General features: G+C 43.8%; 1 protein-coding gene and 1 long non-coding RNA gene across 2 annotated transcripts in view; one reads left to right on the forward strand and one right to left on the reverse strand.

Annotated features, from left to right (window-relative positions):
• Positions 1 to 8,305, forward strand: part of LOC123502354 — an 18,038-nt gene extending 9,733 nt beyond the window's left edge. Inside the window, exons 2-3 of the long non-coding RNA XR_006673970.1 lie at positions 6,826 to 6,909; positions 8,274 to 8,305. This is a non-coding gene — a long non-coding RNA (uncharacterized LOC123502354). The remainder of the gene's footprint in view (positions 1 to 6,825; positions 6,910 to 8,273) is intronic.
• Positions 1 to 16,483, reverse strand: part of LOC123502283 — a 277,707-nt gene that overhangs the window by 75,556 nt on the left and 185,668 nt on the right. The gene's annotated exons all lie outside the window — the stretch shown is intronic.

The raw sequence follows: 16,483 nt of genomic DNA on the forward strand, positions 1-16,483 counted from the left end.
AGTAGTCACCTGCCGCCCGGTGGAATACTCCAGGAGAGGTACTTACGGGGATGTAGGCAGTGCTGCAGACTGAGTGATTCCCCGTGTCCTCTCTTCCCGGTTCCCTTTGTGGTCTCATTTATACAATTGAGCAGCTGCAGCCTGCCCTCTAAAGACAACTTCTACTACTTCCTACACTACACTACAACACCTTACACTTTTACACTCTCTTCAAATCAAAATTTAATAATGGCTTCACCACGCCCTGCCTCGGAGTCCCCTCTGGGAGGGGACCATAAATGTCCCCAGGTCGGACTGCCCTCTGCTGTCGACCTTGGGTGTCTTGACACTTCATCTAATACTTTCACTATCAATTTCTGCAACATTCGTGGCCTTCGTTCTAATTTTCAATCTGTGGAACACCACCTCTCCTCTACTAAACCTCATCTTCTCTTCCTAACTGAAACACAGTTGTCTGTGACTACTGACAGCAGCCCCTTTTCTGTTCCCTCCTACTTGCTCTATCCTCATTTTCAATCCAAAGCTGGATGTTGCGCATACGTGCGTAACGACACCACTTGCTCTCGTGCCCACAATCTTGAATCTTCAGAATTTTCTACCATCTGGCTAAGACTTCAATGTCACTCTCTAACTAAATTCATCTGTGCTGTATACCTCTCACCTAATTCCTCTGACTATGTAAAATTCTTTGACTATTTGACTTCCAAGGTGGAGCACATCTTATCTCACTTTCCTTTTGCTGAGATCTCCATTTTAGGGATTTCAATGTTCACCACCAGCTTTGGCTTTCATCTTCTTTCACTGACCAACCTGGTGAACAAACCTTCAACTTTGCTATCCTTCATGACCTAGAGCAGCTAGTGAAGTTCCCTACCCGTATTCCTGACCGCCTTGGAGACACGCCCAACATTCTTGATCTTTTCCTAACCTCCAACCCTTCTGCTTACTCTGTTAAACTTTCCTCTCCGTTGGGCTCCTCCGACCACAATCTAATTTCCGTTACCAGTTCTATCACTCCAGTGCAGCCTCAGGACCCGCCTAAGCGGAGGTGCTTCTGGCATTTTAACTCTGCTAAGTGGGAGGAACTAAGGCAGTACTATTCTGATTTCCCTTGGGATGATTATTGTTTTCATGTCAGAGATCCTTCTCTTTGTGCCGAGCGCATAACAGAGGTGATTATCTCTGGCATGGAGCTATACATTCCTCATACTTTCTCTAACCCTAAAGCTAAAAAGCCTTGGTTTAACTCTGCTTGTTCTCGTGCTGTCAATGATAGAGAGGCGGCTCACAAACGGTTCCGTAGCCATCCAACTGCTGAAACTCATGCCCTATATATTTCTGCCCGTAATCATGCCAAATCTATTCTCCAACTTACTAAAAACTCTTTCATCAATAGAAAATGTCAAAGTCTTTCCAATTCTAACTCCTCTCGAGATTTCTGGCATCTAGCCAATAATATCTCTAACAACTTTACTTCTTCGTCTTTCCTCCTTTACTTCATCCAGATGGCTCTACAGCTGTCTCTTCTTTTTCTAAAGCTGAACTCTTCGCTCAAACCTTTGCTACCAACTCAACTTTGGATGATTCTGGGCATATTCCTCCTACTCCTCCACCCTCTGACTACTTCATCCCTAAAATTAAAATTCTTTATAAAGACGTTTTCCTGGCCCTCTCTGGCCTTGATTCTCGGAAGGCTTACGGTCCGGATGGAGTCCCTCCTGTTGTTCTCAAAACTGTGCTTCCGAACTCGCTCACTGCCTGGTCAAACTCTTTCATCTGTGTCTCTACTTCTATTTATCCTTCTTGCTGGAAGTTTGCTCACATTCAACCTGTCCCTAAAAAGGTGACCACTCCAATCCTTCTAACTACCGCCCTATAGCTTTGATTTCCTGCCTTTCTAAAGCCTTTGAGTCTATCCTTAATAGGAAGATAATGAGGCATCTATCAGCTCACAACCTTCTCTCTGATTGCCAGTATGGTTTCCGTAAAGGCAGATCTACTGGTGATCTTCTTACTTTCCTAACTGAATCTTGGTCATCCTCTTTAGGGACTTCGGTGAAACCTTTGCTGTCGGCCTTGACATATCGAAAGCCTTCGATAGAGTCTGGCACAAATCTTTAATTTCTAAACTACCCTCCTACGGATTCTATCCTTCTCTCTGTACCTTCATCTCCAGTTTCCTTTCCGATCGTTCTATTGCTGCTGTAGTAGACGGTCACTGTTCTTCCCTAAAACTATCAACAGTGGTGTTCCACAGGGTTCTGTCCTATCACCCACTCTCTTTCTATTATTCATCAATGATCTCCTAAATCTGACTCAATGCCCTATCCACTCCTATGCTGATGATACCACCCTGCATTATTCAACAGCGTTCAACAGACGCCCAACCCAACAACAATTAAATGACTCAAGGCGAGATGCTATAGGACGCCTAACTTCTGATCTTTCACTTGTTTCTGATTGGGGCAGAGAAAACCTGGTTTTGTTCAATGCCTCAAAAACTCAATTTCTACAACTATCTACTCGACATAACCTTCCAGACAACTATCCTCTCTTCTTCAATAACACTCAACTTCCCTCTCCTCTACATTAAACACACTCGGTCTATCCTTCACTAAAAATCTAAACTGGAAATTTCACATCTCTACTCTTGCTAAATCAGCTTCCAAGAAGTTAGGTGTCCTATGGCGTCTTCGTCCATTTTCTCTCCCTCCCAGCTGCTTGCTCTGTACAAGGGCCTTATCCGCCCGTGTATGGAGTATGGCTCTCATGTCTGGGGATCCACACACACAGCTTTACTAAACAAGGTGGAATCTAAAGCTTTTCGTCTTATCAACTCTTCTCCTCTAACTGACTGTCTTGATTCTTTAAGTCACCGCCGCAATGTTGCATCTTTATCTGTCTTCTACCGCTGTTTTCATGCTGTCTGCTCTTCTGAACTTGCTAACTGCATGCCTTCCCCTCCTGCGGCCTCGCTGCACAAGACTCTCTACTTCTTCTATAGTAATATGTAAACTGACACACTGCCGTCCATGATGGCGAAGGTGGGCAGGTGTGGGTGTTGGCGGTGCTGGTGGAGATATCTACATGCTTGTGTGTAGATAGATAGATACATAAGCTGGTAATTTGATAGGTTCATTCATACGTAAATGGACAACAGTTCGATGGTGTATACACTGCTACAACAATAAACTTATCAATCAATCAAGTAAACATCAATGAGATTTAAAAGGCGAGTGATGAGAGTGTGGGGAACAGCGGGGGAGGGGGAGGTGGAGAGGAGACGAGCGAGGCTCCCGAGACAAGTTTGGTGTGCGTCACTGACAGGGATAAACTCTCCGTGTCAAGGCCCCATCACACCAGAGGCGGTCCTTACTACGCGCAGCAGGTTCTCAACACGTTCATAACATTTTTGAGGACGTAGTGGAGACGTGGTGGAATTGCGAAATCCCTCCACTGCTACGTATCTACCAAGCCTTTACTGCGTACGTCCCTTGATATCCCTACGATATCACTGTGTCCAATCGGGTTTAACTACGGTCATAACACGCATGTGATCAGGCTCCCGCCACGCTCACTAAGTTCCCGCCATGCTCACTGGGTTCTTACCACGTGCCCAACCAGCGCGCAATACGCTCACGTGACGCAAGCAGGAAGTGCTGCTTCCTGTCACTTCAGTTCTCGCCTCTCTTCTCTCATCAGTGGTTCTCCAGCTCTTACATCATTATATTCATTATCCTCATAACGTCATGCTGCCCAAATTAACTTCTATCTTTTCTTCTTCTTTTTCTCCGTCTTCTCTTAGCCAGCACAACAGCAGCAACATCAGCATCCAGCACAGCCAGTTGTCCATGGAGCAGGACCATCTGGTGCAGGAGTTGTTGACTCATGATGCTCAGGAGCCAAAGTGAGAGCGGTAATAACTCATGAGCAGGTGTAGGTAGCTCCTCCCTGTTCCCGCCACCCAATCAACCAAATCCTTGCTGCGTCAGTAATGCGTCAACCAAGTTATCGCTGCGTCAGTAATACGTCAAGCCGGTATGCACTAGGTCAGCAGATGGTCCATTACACATCCTCAGTCTTCTACGCTCTCTCTACGTAAATATTGAGCAGTATCAAAACTCCTCCACGTCCATGCCGTCCTCGCGGTCCTCACTGCGTCCAAGCCGGTCCTTGCCGCGTCCATGCCCGTCCTCAGCACGTCCTGGAGATTTTGCAGGACGTAGTAAGGACGGGCTGTGGTGTGATGCGGGTGTTAGTCAAGGGGGCCTTGTACTGATTAGCCTATGTGTTAGTCAAGCCACTTACTTCGTCTAGGCACATTTGTAGCATATACAACAATGATTTAGCGACCTTTAGCGACTTTTCAAGGTGGAGCTGGTGACGTAGAATATTTTCATTTGGCAACTGACCACCACCACCACCACCACCACCACCAGACGTCCATTTCATCACCAGACACGAGACCTGGGGTGGGGGGAGAGGGAGAGAAAATGTTGTGTTCTGATAAGATATTCTTATTTTTCCTCTTTCTTCTATTCTTTCCTGTCCTCTCTCTCACTCACTTATTCACTCACTTACTCACTCTCCTGCCTGAATCCTGTCCTCCACCACCACCACCACCACCATCAGTTCATTCCTCCACCACGGACACAAACACGTCTTGAAGGAAGGTTAGTCCGCCGCCCAGAGTCACCTCGGCTGTCTGGCTGGCCACCCTGCGTGCCGCGGGACCAGAGGAGCGGTGGAGGGGCGGCGGTCGGGGTTGCGGGTGTAACACTGTGTATGAATATTGTTTGTGTTTTAATTAAGGCGTGTACACACTTGTTGCATTTCCACGTATCGGATCACCGTTGCGTAGCAGTGTTGACAGGATAGTGCTTCACCGTTGCGTGTCAAAATATGACACAAAGTTACGCAACGGGTTCGATCCGCCATTTTTCGGTATTTTGGCGTCAACTCAAAGGAATGATACACAACTCACCAACCTTCGTGTGTGTGTGTGTGTGTGTGTGTGTGTGTGTGTGTGTGTGTGTGTGTGTGTGTGTGTGTGTGTGTGGACGAGGAGCGTGGGATCGTCGCGTTGCATGTTCAGTGTTGTCGTGGACGGGCATGAATATTTGTTGCAATTTTGACCCCAATTGCAGACAAACTGAAAATCAGTTGTGTGGCCACAGACAACTGCACATTTGCACTCATGGCTACGGTCAGGAACAAACTGAATGACACTGTTGCATCACTCAACGATGATACACCACGCGGAGAGGCAAAAATGGGTACAATACCCTGTTGCATCGTATTGTATCACAGTGTGATACGCAACGATGAAACGATGCGTGGAAATTCAGTAAGTGTGTACACACCTTTAGAAAGTGTTGGTGGTGATGATGTCAGTGTGCTGTGTATTGGTGGTGGTGGTGGTGATTGTGGTGGTAACTATTGGTGGTGTGTTTGCTTGTTTTGCATCGTGAATATTGATTGATTGAGTGGCTGAAAGATTGACGGATTGATGGATAGATTGCCTGTCTAACTAATAGATTCACTGACTGACTGATATTTGACTGACTGACTGACTGACTGACTGATTAAATGAATAAAATACTAACTAAATGACTGACTATCTGGCTGACTGACTGAATGACTGAATGATTGACTAACTGACTGTCTGACACACTGGTTGATTGTCTGTTTGACAAACGGCGCCTGTCCTTGGCAGAAAAAGCATCGCGCGGTACGAAGGCGCTTAGAAGTGTACCGTAGGAGGTATGTGGTGCGCGTGGCCAGGCACGTGTTGCCGTACGCGAGTGTGCACGTGTAGGGACCTGACAAGTGTGTAGAGAAAGAATGAAGGATCGGATAAGCGCCTGACACCACGTATATGTCACCCACGATTCCACCCACGCCCACGCCCGTGCTACGTGGGTCCGAAAGCGTGTAGGTCGGGAGGATGTGTCGTCAGGGACTCCCGGTTGACACGAAACAGTAGGCGAAGGTTGGCGATGCAATTGATGAGCCGATGTGTCCTCGCCTATCACTGACACACTCCCGTTCATGAGGGCGAAGATGAGCAGGTGCGGGAACTGGCAGTGGTTGTGGTGGTGGTGGTGGTGGTAGTGGCGGTGGTGGTATTTATATGCTTGTGTGAAGATAGATGGATAAGCGGGTAATTTGATGGGTTGATAGATACGGAAATGGACAGTTGGACAAACAAACAGATAGATGGATAGGCAGGCAGATAGATAAGTCAATAAATTCGTATATAATTAACAATATAGATGTGTATGTAGATAGAAAAAAGTCTATATTCCTCTACTTAGTGTCCTGTCACCCTGGTTTATTGTCAGAAATACTCGTATATCAGGCGGTAGAAATAGAGAATGAGAAAAATAGTACAGTCTGCCTTTTAAGCACCTTGTTTATTGCCTCGCGGAGTTGCCAACACTCGCTGTACAACAAGATACAATTTAATATTTCCTGCTTTGACAAATAACAAAAGCTGGACACGATAACGAAGAGGAAGATGTCACAATAACCAATAAATCGACATGTGGTATTTGTATAAGCATAGCGTCTCATTAATAAGAGATTTAGTAACAGATAGTTATCATAAACATATATACATGCGTCCTGTCTTCACAGATAACCTTTTGCTACGGCAGTAGTCTCTTAGCGGTGGTGGTGGTGAACACAGTTGTGGCGGTGGGCTATACTGACCCATGCACACCCACACCCACACACACACACACACACACACACACACACACACACACACACACACACACACACACACACAAATAAAGTGAAGTGTTGCTATATTACCGACAGTTTTCAAGAAGCACCAGCACCAAGAGACGCAGTGGCAAGCCTTCACCACAACACTCCACACTGCCTAATCTTCGTCTATTAAAGGTATTTATAAGGCTATTCAGTTAAGGTTAGGTTTTCTTTACATATGAGAGTGAAAACAGTACGCAAATATTTTCAAGTAATGGTATAAGGACCATCAAAAAGAGCAAGGCGTCTGTATTACCCTCTCATATTTGTTTCCTTCATTTACCATAGGCCAAACATGTGTCAGAATGCAGCCACCAGTCTAACATTTCATATAGCCTAGTCAAAATTTCTCTCTGTGGCTTAATTTTAGTTTGGTGAGATGATAAAGACTATATATGGATGTCCTGCCGCCACTGTTCCCGGGTTTTCTCCGGGCCGCCTCCCCGGCGGTCCCCTAGCCATCACCCTACCCCGCCATCACCCTTCTATCGCCAGCCTGCTGGGTCAAATACTTTTTTCGAATATTTCCTGACGGTAATATTGCGCTTCCATGGTATGTTTTATGGTTTCTATAAATGTTTCGTCGTGTTTGAAGTGTGTTCCGCGCCTGTGCTGGGTAAATATGTGGCGTTTAGTGGTGTTTTATGGCGTATGTTAAAGGCTTTTAACGCTCAAAATTTCCCACCTGGAGTTTTGAGCTTTTTCATTTCAAGGTATAAGTGGGCCTTTATGGTAGCAAAAGAGTGCCTGTCCTCTTTTAAGTGTGAAATCAATCTAATGAGTGAAATATGTGGACTTTGAAATGGTGTTTGGGGCTGTTGTAAAAAGCTCTTATTTTTCATTATTTTATTTGCTCACGTTTCTGCTTCTCGGTCTAACTCGCTGTAGAATGCCCTAAAAGATAGCTCAGACTCCCAGAAGTGTGATAAAATACTTGCCAAGTGAAAATGGCTTGACTTTACAGGACGTTTTAAGAGATTTATGGGTTAAAATGTTTTGTACTTTTAACGTACTTAATTTAGACCTTTTTTAAAAACCAGTTAAGCTGGAGATATTTTGATATTTTGAAAATTAGTTTAAGTATTTATCACGTCATAAAATAACAAGCATTTGGCCGTGGCTTCGTTTTTCTAAAAGTCATTTTGAAATCAAATGATTTACGTAATTTAGCCGAGTCCCCGTTCCCGTTCTCTCGGATGACCACAGCCCACCCAGGTAGTGACTCACCATAGGCCCAGGGTTGGCGCCACTTTTCCAAATCCGCAGTTCGTCAATATTTTGCCTAATATCTAGTGATTTCTACGTGTTTTCGCGTGTTTCGAGGTTCAGGTGTGTAGATAATTGTAGCAGAAGGAGGAAGAAAGGAGAAATAAAGGAGGATAAGGAGGAAGAAAGGAGAAATGGAGGAGGAAGAGGAGCAGCAGCAAAGCTACAATACTTAAGTCACCCTCCATTTCCTGAATTTTTGTCTAATATCTAACATTTTGATGTGTTTCTAGGCTCAGACGTGTGGATGGAAGGAGGAGGAGGAAGAAGAAGGAGTAACAATGGAGAAGGATGAAGAAAAAATGAGAAATAAAGGTGGAATAGGAGAAGAAGCCAAGGTGTAATATTTAGGTAAGTGTCCCTTTTAATCCTAACGTTGTTTATAATGCATACTGTTGGTTTTGGGATAGATTTGGGGTATTTTAAGCTTGTTCATTAGTGTTGCAGACTGTTTGGAGTGTTATAAGTATGCTTTGGGGTTCATTTCGTTTGTTTTCAGTATATGTTAGATCTTTTAGGTATATTTTACGTATTTTGAGAGTGTTGATTGAGGTGTGTGTAAATATTAGCATGTTTTGAGTGTGGTTTGGGAGAACTTTGAGGGGTTGGTTGGTGTTCTGAGTGGGGTTTGTGTTTGTTATGAGTGTTATAAGTGGTGGGGGGTGTTAGTGGTCTTTTGGGTGTGTGTGGGGGTTATTTCAGTAAATATTGGGTGTTTCTAGTGAGTTTGGAGGTATTTTAACCTGTTCTGTGTTTTCTTAGTGTGTTTTGGGATGTTATTGAGTTTTTAAGAGGGTTTGGGTATGTGTGGTTTGTCGTGGGTGTGTGTAAGAGTGAATTGGGCCTATACAAGGATTTTTCAGTATGTTTTGAGGCCATCAACAGGCTAGCTCAGTGTCAGTGGGCCCTTATAACAAGTGTCCATTATTGATTACCCGCTTCGTTCCCAGGTGACGACAGGCAGAATGAGGTGGACGTGGCGGAGGCTGTGGGCGGTCAATTCACGGCGCAGATTACCCACACCTTGCACCACGCTGACTGCCCGCCGCTGTTCACTAAAGTCGGGCAAGCCTGTGTCTCCGTGTTCTGCCCTGGATATAGGAGTAAAGGAAGTTGTGGTTTTTGTTGTTGTTGTTCTTGTTTTTCTGTTAAGATTTGTTTGCTCTCTCTCTCTCTCTCTCTCTCTCTCTCTCTCTCTCTCTCTCTCTCTCTCTCTCTCTCTCTCTCTCTCTCTCTCTCTCTCTCTCTCTCTCTCTCTCTCTCTTCTTCTTCTACTACTACTACTACTACTACTACTACTACTACTACTACTACCGTTCTTTGAGTGAGGATAGGTCGTGTCAGGTCACGACGCGTTACGTCAGCAGGTTCCCACGCCTGTCCCTTCTTGCATATATTCTGACCTGCTCTGTTTGGTGAGGTGACGTGGGGCAAGGCTTACCCACCAGTTGTATGGCTCTATCGGGGCGATGTGATGCAGCTGAACATTCATTTATCCTTCTACGCCACCCTTCAACCACCACCGTCAGTGTGTGTGTGTGTGTGTGTGTGTGTGTGTGTGTGTGTGTGTGTGTAGGGATGATATTGGTAACTTGGGTGTCTGTAATGTGTTTTGGGTGAGCTTTTTATATTTTGAGGTGTTGCAGGGTGTTTTGTGTTAGTTTTGAGTGATTTAAGTTGTTTGTGTGTGTGTCAGTTGTGTATGGTGTGTTTTGTGGTGTGGTGTCAGTATTGGTGCATACTGTGTGCTTGTAGTGAATTGTAAGTGCGTTTATTGGTACTATGAGGTTTTTCATGTTGGCAGTATCCAAGGGGATTTGACAAAGCTAGGTTCAATGATTTCAAATTGTTGACCATTATAACAGGTTCGGCAGTGTTCCAAATTGATATGGACAGTAAACTGAACAATTGTTTTGGTATTTTGTAAGCACGATCGACAATTTGGAAGTGATCATTGAGTGGGTAGGTTTTGTGTGGGTGGGGTTAATTCACAGTACATAAGCCGGAGAACATTAAGATGAAAATAATGACAAATATTTAATGTGATTCGCAATGTACATAGAGGTGGATGAAATTGAGCAACCTTGCTTATTGTAGGCAACATTAATGAGGACCTTTGACTGTCTGTGTGGGAGTGTAAATTTTGTTGTTTGTCGGTTACTTGTATTTCAAGGAAACACGGAGAGCTAAGATGAACAGCATTGTGGTAACTTACTGCTAGGGTTTCTCTCTTAAAACACCATCTAGTCAATCTAAATTTACCTTACGATAGTCTAAACCATGAATAATAGTGATGTTAAAATACAAAGCCAGCATTTCACCCACAGAGTGCAATAGTGGCAGAGCTGCAGACGACCCCCACACGGAAGAGCAACAACAATCAGTCAGTCAGTCAGTCAGTCAGTCAGTCAGTCAGTTCTCCCACAGTGCTGGCAGTGGTATTCCGAAGCAGCGCATGTGTGACGGCATCAATGATTGCTGCAGTAACGGAGAGGTGAGGAGAAGGCCTTGCTTTTGTCAGTATCTAACATAAGGCTTAACTCATGCCCTGAACTCCTTTGTTTCATATAAAAGTTGCAGATTTTCTTACATTGTATACACTACAATACAAAATCACAACTTGACACTACTGAAGCAAATGCCTTTCTTGTGGCAGGATGAGTTTGTGCAGCTGTGTGGCATTGAGGAGTGCCGGGAGAAGAATGTCGGGTGTGTGTGAGCCTGTTTACATCAACACTCGAGAGTCATACTACTGCCAGTGCCGGCCATGCAGGGTACAGACTCGTGTCAGAAAGTTCAAGTGTGAAGGTGAGGCCTCCTGAACTGTCAATGTCACTCTACGGTCTGTCTTCTTAAACTTGTCAGTCCTTCACCTCTTCATTTAGCAGCAGCCTAAAGAAGTTAGTGTGGTATTTTGTTATTGTTGGCATACATCAACATGCATTTTGTCTCACGAGTATTACTAAGATCAGTGATTTACGGATAGGTTGTTCTTTATGATTAAGTATAATTTAATCTTGCCATATGCATTTGTCATGAGTACTGATATAATTTTTGTAGTTTTCCTCAACGTATTGTTGAATGTGTTCCTGGAATGCGTGTAAATCTATCCATAAGTTGTAATAAATCTGTGTTTCTGAGAGTGTAATTCTCCACCCTCAGACGTTGACGAGTGCGTGGAGTCGCCCAGATCCTCTCCTGTGGACCATCCCTCAGCAGTGTTCGATCCGCCCAGCAGCAGCAACGGTCAGGAGAAGGCGGTCATTGAAGTGTCAAGTCCCCAAGCTGGCACGGTGGTGGGTGTTGTGCTGGGCTCCCTTGGGGTTCTTTGCCTAGCTGTTGGGGTAAGTCAAATAGTTTTTCACTCCTTTATGCTCTGGGGTCTTGCTGTGTATGCCTTTTTGCTGTGTTGTTCTGTGGCTAAGATCTCGTAATTAAGATGTGCATGTGATTCCTCCAAAATTTAAACAGTTCCCAAATCATTCTTGACACATTGAAAATATTCCAATACTGTATAGTTAGTCCACTCATTCTTCAGAGGTTTTTATTTATTTTTTTTTTTTTTTTTATCTCACCTGCAACATTTTGACTCTAAAGATGTTTGTCAAGTTGTTGAAGATTCGGCGACGTGTTATCATTGTACCACACGGGCTGGGATTTTCATTGAAGGAAAACTCTCTTCCAAGTCAATTTTACATATATTTCAAATATAGTAAAGTACATTCGAACAAAAACAATGAAAGTGACGCGGCACTCTGAACCAACAACAGAGAAACACGAGAGGCACCCTTAACACTCTCTCCCCACTTGAATACACCACTTAACTCCACATAATGACACCCTCGATTATATTACCACGAAACTCCGCTGCCCTGATCACATTACCCACCTGATCAGAGACCCTCGCTCACCGTGACGCGTCCACACCCCACCAATGTCCGAGTAGAGAGTGCCACTCACTCCCTTCATCCGAGATCGCGTCCTTTCCTGCCCCCCACTCAAATCTACTGCCCGCGTGCCAATTCACACAATGTTAAATACCCTGCCTTCCTTACTCTATTCCTCCGTATACATGTTGTAGTACACTTCATGCTAACACTAATATTTCTACCATGCACAACATTCCAAAATCCCTACTCACAAAGTTCCTCCGCTCGTATTAATTATGGGTTTGGTACGGCAGTTTTCCTCCTTAGGCCTACAGAGCCACCCACGCAAACCCGATCCACCTTGGCTCTCCTTAACATACCATCCTTATCGTTACATCCTCCACAATCCCTTCCCCAACCCTGTGTGCCACAAGACAACAGGCATTGAGGAGGACGCCATTTCAATATTGTTCCATCTCTTGTTCCAGGATTCAGTACTACTAACGCCAAAGAAGTGAGGCAAGTTTTTGGAGTGAGCGTGCATGACATACAACAGACACCAGACTGCTACTACTGCCGGTGTTGCCAAAGGAACAAGAGGAGGAAAGAAAGGAAGAGGAAGAAGAAAAGGGTGATTCTTGGAGACGTACCAATGAAGTTCTGAAGGTTGGCCACAGATCTTCATCACTGGTGTAGTGTATTTCATTGACCATTTGTAGATTGGGTGGATAAATTTGTTGAATTTGTAGACAGTTGTAGAGATGTAGCGGGTAAGGTTTTTTGCAATGCCTTATCTATAGCAGCAGAAAACAGTAATATTTAGAAGTTATGCATAGCATTTAGGTAAAGAAAACACAAACTTTAGCTATGAGATGGAGGGATGTTGGCTAGAGGCAGTAGAGGAGGGAAAGGATTCAGGAGTAGTGATAGACAGGACTATGAAATTTTCAAAGCAATGTTTAGAAGCAAGAGCCTGGAGTATAGAGATAGATTAAAGGAATTAAACATGTTTTCATTTGAGAGGAGATGTATAAGAGGTGATATGATAGAGTTATTTCAAATGTTCTCAGATACAAACTACATAGATGTGAGATCTTTCTTTACCTTAGAGGACGGAAGTAGGACTAGAAATCATGGCAGGAAGATTAGAAAGCAAGGCTGCAGGTTAGATAGAAGAAAATATTTCTTTAGTCATAGGGTGGTAGAGCTCTGGAATGCATTGCCAGAGAGGGTTGTAAATAGCACTAGTTTGACAATGTTTAAAAACAGATTAGATAAGCACTTCAATTTATTAGATTTATAATTATGTATAGCACTGCATGATAGTTTTATAAGAAATTGACTATAGTTAAACAAGACATGATCCCCATGTATGGGGATCACAGATTGTAGAGGAATTCACTGCAGGACTTAGCCCTGTTAATGGGCCAAATATTTAGAATTAGTATATAATGTATTGTGTACTTGTAAGTGTATCTTTAAGTACTGATGACGAGGTCGCTGTGCGACTGATACAGGATAACCTAGATGGGCCCTGGTGGCCCTTTGTTATCCTATTATTTATGTTATGTTATGTTATAAATTGCTTGATAGTAAAAAGGACATTTAAATATTTTGATATTTTAAGTTTATTAGAGTCTTCATGTGGGTCCCGCAGTCCATTGCTGAGCCGCGTCACTATGACTCATGAGCGCACAATTAAAAATAACTGTCGCCCTGTGTTTTTATTTTATAATAATGAAATGTACTGCTCTTTAGCGCTGTCTATATACTAATCAACACAAAGAAAATGAGAAAAGTGCAATCTGAGTGCAGATTACAACACCATGTATTGTGCAAGTAATTGTTTCCTTCAGACCAAATGTACCCCTGAAACGTGCAATATACATGTACAGTTTGAATGTAGATGGTTGGCCTAGACCAATGATCTTAGTGGACTTAGTTATCCAGAGATGTGTGGTCCCAGAGGGCAAGGATCCATGGGACTGTGAGGAGGCGGAGCTAGCCTTTATAAGTTGTCTTAACAGCCATAAAATGCATGAGAGTAATTGATGGTCAGTGGTTAACACATGTGTGTCCTGTCTCTAACAGGTTATGTGACATCATAGTAGGACTGTTGAGTTTTGAGCCAGAAAGTCAGGTAGAATTATGGCGACAATCTGGACGTCCAGAAGGGTTGTTGTCCCAGATCAACGTCACACGGAGCTTGGGTTCTTATATGCTGTTCTTTTACTTGCCAGCCCTTGCTTTCTTGTTGCACAAGCAAGCAAACGCGGTCTGTGTGCGTGCTCATTAATTAGGACAAGTCTGTATGTGTAAGGACTCACTCACCAGGGCCCCTCACCGAAGGAGTATTATTTGAGTGGGGACGATGTAACAGTGGCGAGCTGCTCATTGTTGTCTGGTAAGCCATAAGTAATAAATAGGATCAGAGGCGAGGATGACAATGGAATAAGAGTAGTGGTCAAAATACGATTGGTTTGACCTAGCTTGTAGTCGCCAGTCGTGGTGCCTCACACTGTGATGTGAGGCTGCTCGATAGAGGATGCTAAGTAATAAGAGAATAGTTCATTATCATAACTTGTAGTATTAAGGACATATAACAGTAAGTAACAGTAGTGAAGATGTACGGAGGTTAACTTAGATGCAGAGAGGTAGTGAGATTGGTTGTTTATGTCAAAGACTGATGACGCTGCGCGTAGGATAGATAAGGACACAGAGGATCGCTGCTCATTCTGTAGGGATCAGGGATCAAGAAATAGGTGGCATGTTTCAGCTGCCTCTGAAGAGGCAGATTCTGTCTGGTCGTCAGTGAGAGAGAGTTGCACTCCGCCCTCTGATTCTCCATACATCTTATTCTGTCAAGACCCTCATTGTCGTAAGTGTTATGTTGTAGTTCATTTGCTATTTGCTACTCAGCTGAGAATTATTGTTAGGTTAATTGCTATTACACTGTGAGTTACAATACACGTATTATTGCCTTCGTGTCATTGTTCATGATTCAAATTACTACCAAGTAGTAGTTGTTTTAAGTAGTAGTAGTAGTAGTAGTAGTGGAGTGCTTCTCACTCACAGTATTGCAAGGTGTGATGTAGACGTGTCTGTGTCTGTAGTGATCACAACAACCTGTTCCTTCTTGTGTGTCTCGAAGAAAGATCACAAAAAGTGTCTTTTTTGTTTTCTGTTGTGAAGCACAAAGGTATTGTTACGTGTTTCCCAAGATGATGTTTTGTGAGTCTTTCAATGCAATACTTAATTTAAGTGTCTGGCCAGTGTCTTGTAACGTGGTGCAGTTTTTGTTACTTGTATTTATTTTTCATACCTACTGATATGACGATATCTTGTGAATGATACTCCTATATATTTCTAATGGCAACACAATATCTCTTGATATAATAAAATGCATAATGTATCGACTTGTTTTCCTATCAGTTGAAAGAGATGCAAAACAATATCTGGTTTGCAAGTGAAGCGAAATTAGTCAACAATTTGTTGCATGGCGCCACAGCGTCTGAGGTGATATGATGCCACAATATAGTGGCATGGAAATACTAGTAGTAATGTGTAAACTGACACACTGCCCTCCATGATGGCGAAGGTGGGCAGGTGTGGGTGTTGGCGGTGCTGGTGGAGATATCTACATGCTTGTGTGTAGATAGATAGATAGATAAGCTGGTAATTTGATAGGTTCATTCATACGTAAATGGACAACAGTTCGATGGTGTATACACTGCTACAACAATAAACTTATCAATCAATCAATTAAACATCAATCGGATTTAAAAGGCGAGTGATGAGAGGGTGGCAGGTGAGGCTCTCGAGACAAGTTTGCTCTGCGTCACTGGGAGGGATAAACGGTCCTTATTAGAGTCAACGGGGCCCTATACTGATTAGCCTATGTGTAAGTCAAGACAATTACTTCGTGTAGGAACATTTGTAGCATGTACAACAATGATTTAGCGACCTTTTAGCGACTTTTCAAGGTGGATCTGGTGACGTACAATATTTCCATTTGGCAACTCACCACCACCACCACCACCACAATCAGTGACCAGACGTCCATTTCCTCACCAGACACGAGACCTGTGAACACGGTGACCGCCCCACTTGCCCCACCTAGTCCACCAGCTCCACCTGCTCAGTGAAAGGGTGAGTCTATTAATAGAGTGGAGGTAACAAACATGATGGGACAGTGATGGGACGGTAATGGGGCGGATAGTTTAATAGAAAGCTGTATAATAATGCACTGAAGGGGTGACGTGACGTGTGGGAGTGAGTGGATAGTGAAGGGTAGTGAATTAATGGTGCCACAGTGTCATTAGTGATGGGACGGTGATGCGACAGTGACGGGGTGGACAGGCTGTACTAGGAAGGTGTGTCGTGCATTGAAGGAGTCACATGTGGACAGTTAGCTGGTGGAGGGTAGTTAAGGTAGTTAATTAGGCGTATGGTAGTTATAATGCGTGGGGAGGGTGGTTGTGTACTGTAGGTGTTATGTGTGTGTGTGTCCTCTCTCTCTCTCTCTCTCTCTCTCTCTCTCTCTCTCTCTCTCTCTCTCTCTCTCTCTCTCTCTC

This window comes from Portunus trituberculatus, chromosome 11, assembly GCF_017591435.1.
Source record: "Portunus trituberculatus isolate SZX2019 chromosome 11, ASM1759143v1, whole genome shotgun sequence".
NCBI lineage: Eukaryota > Metazoa > Arthropoda > Malacostraca > Decapoda > Portunidae > Portunus > Portunus trituberculatus.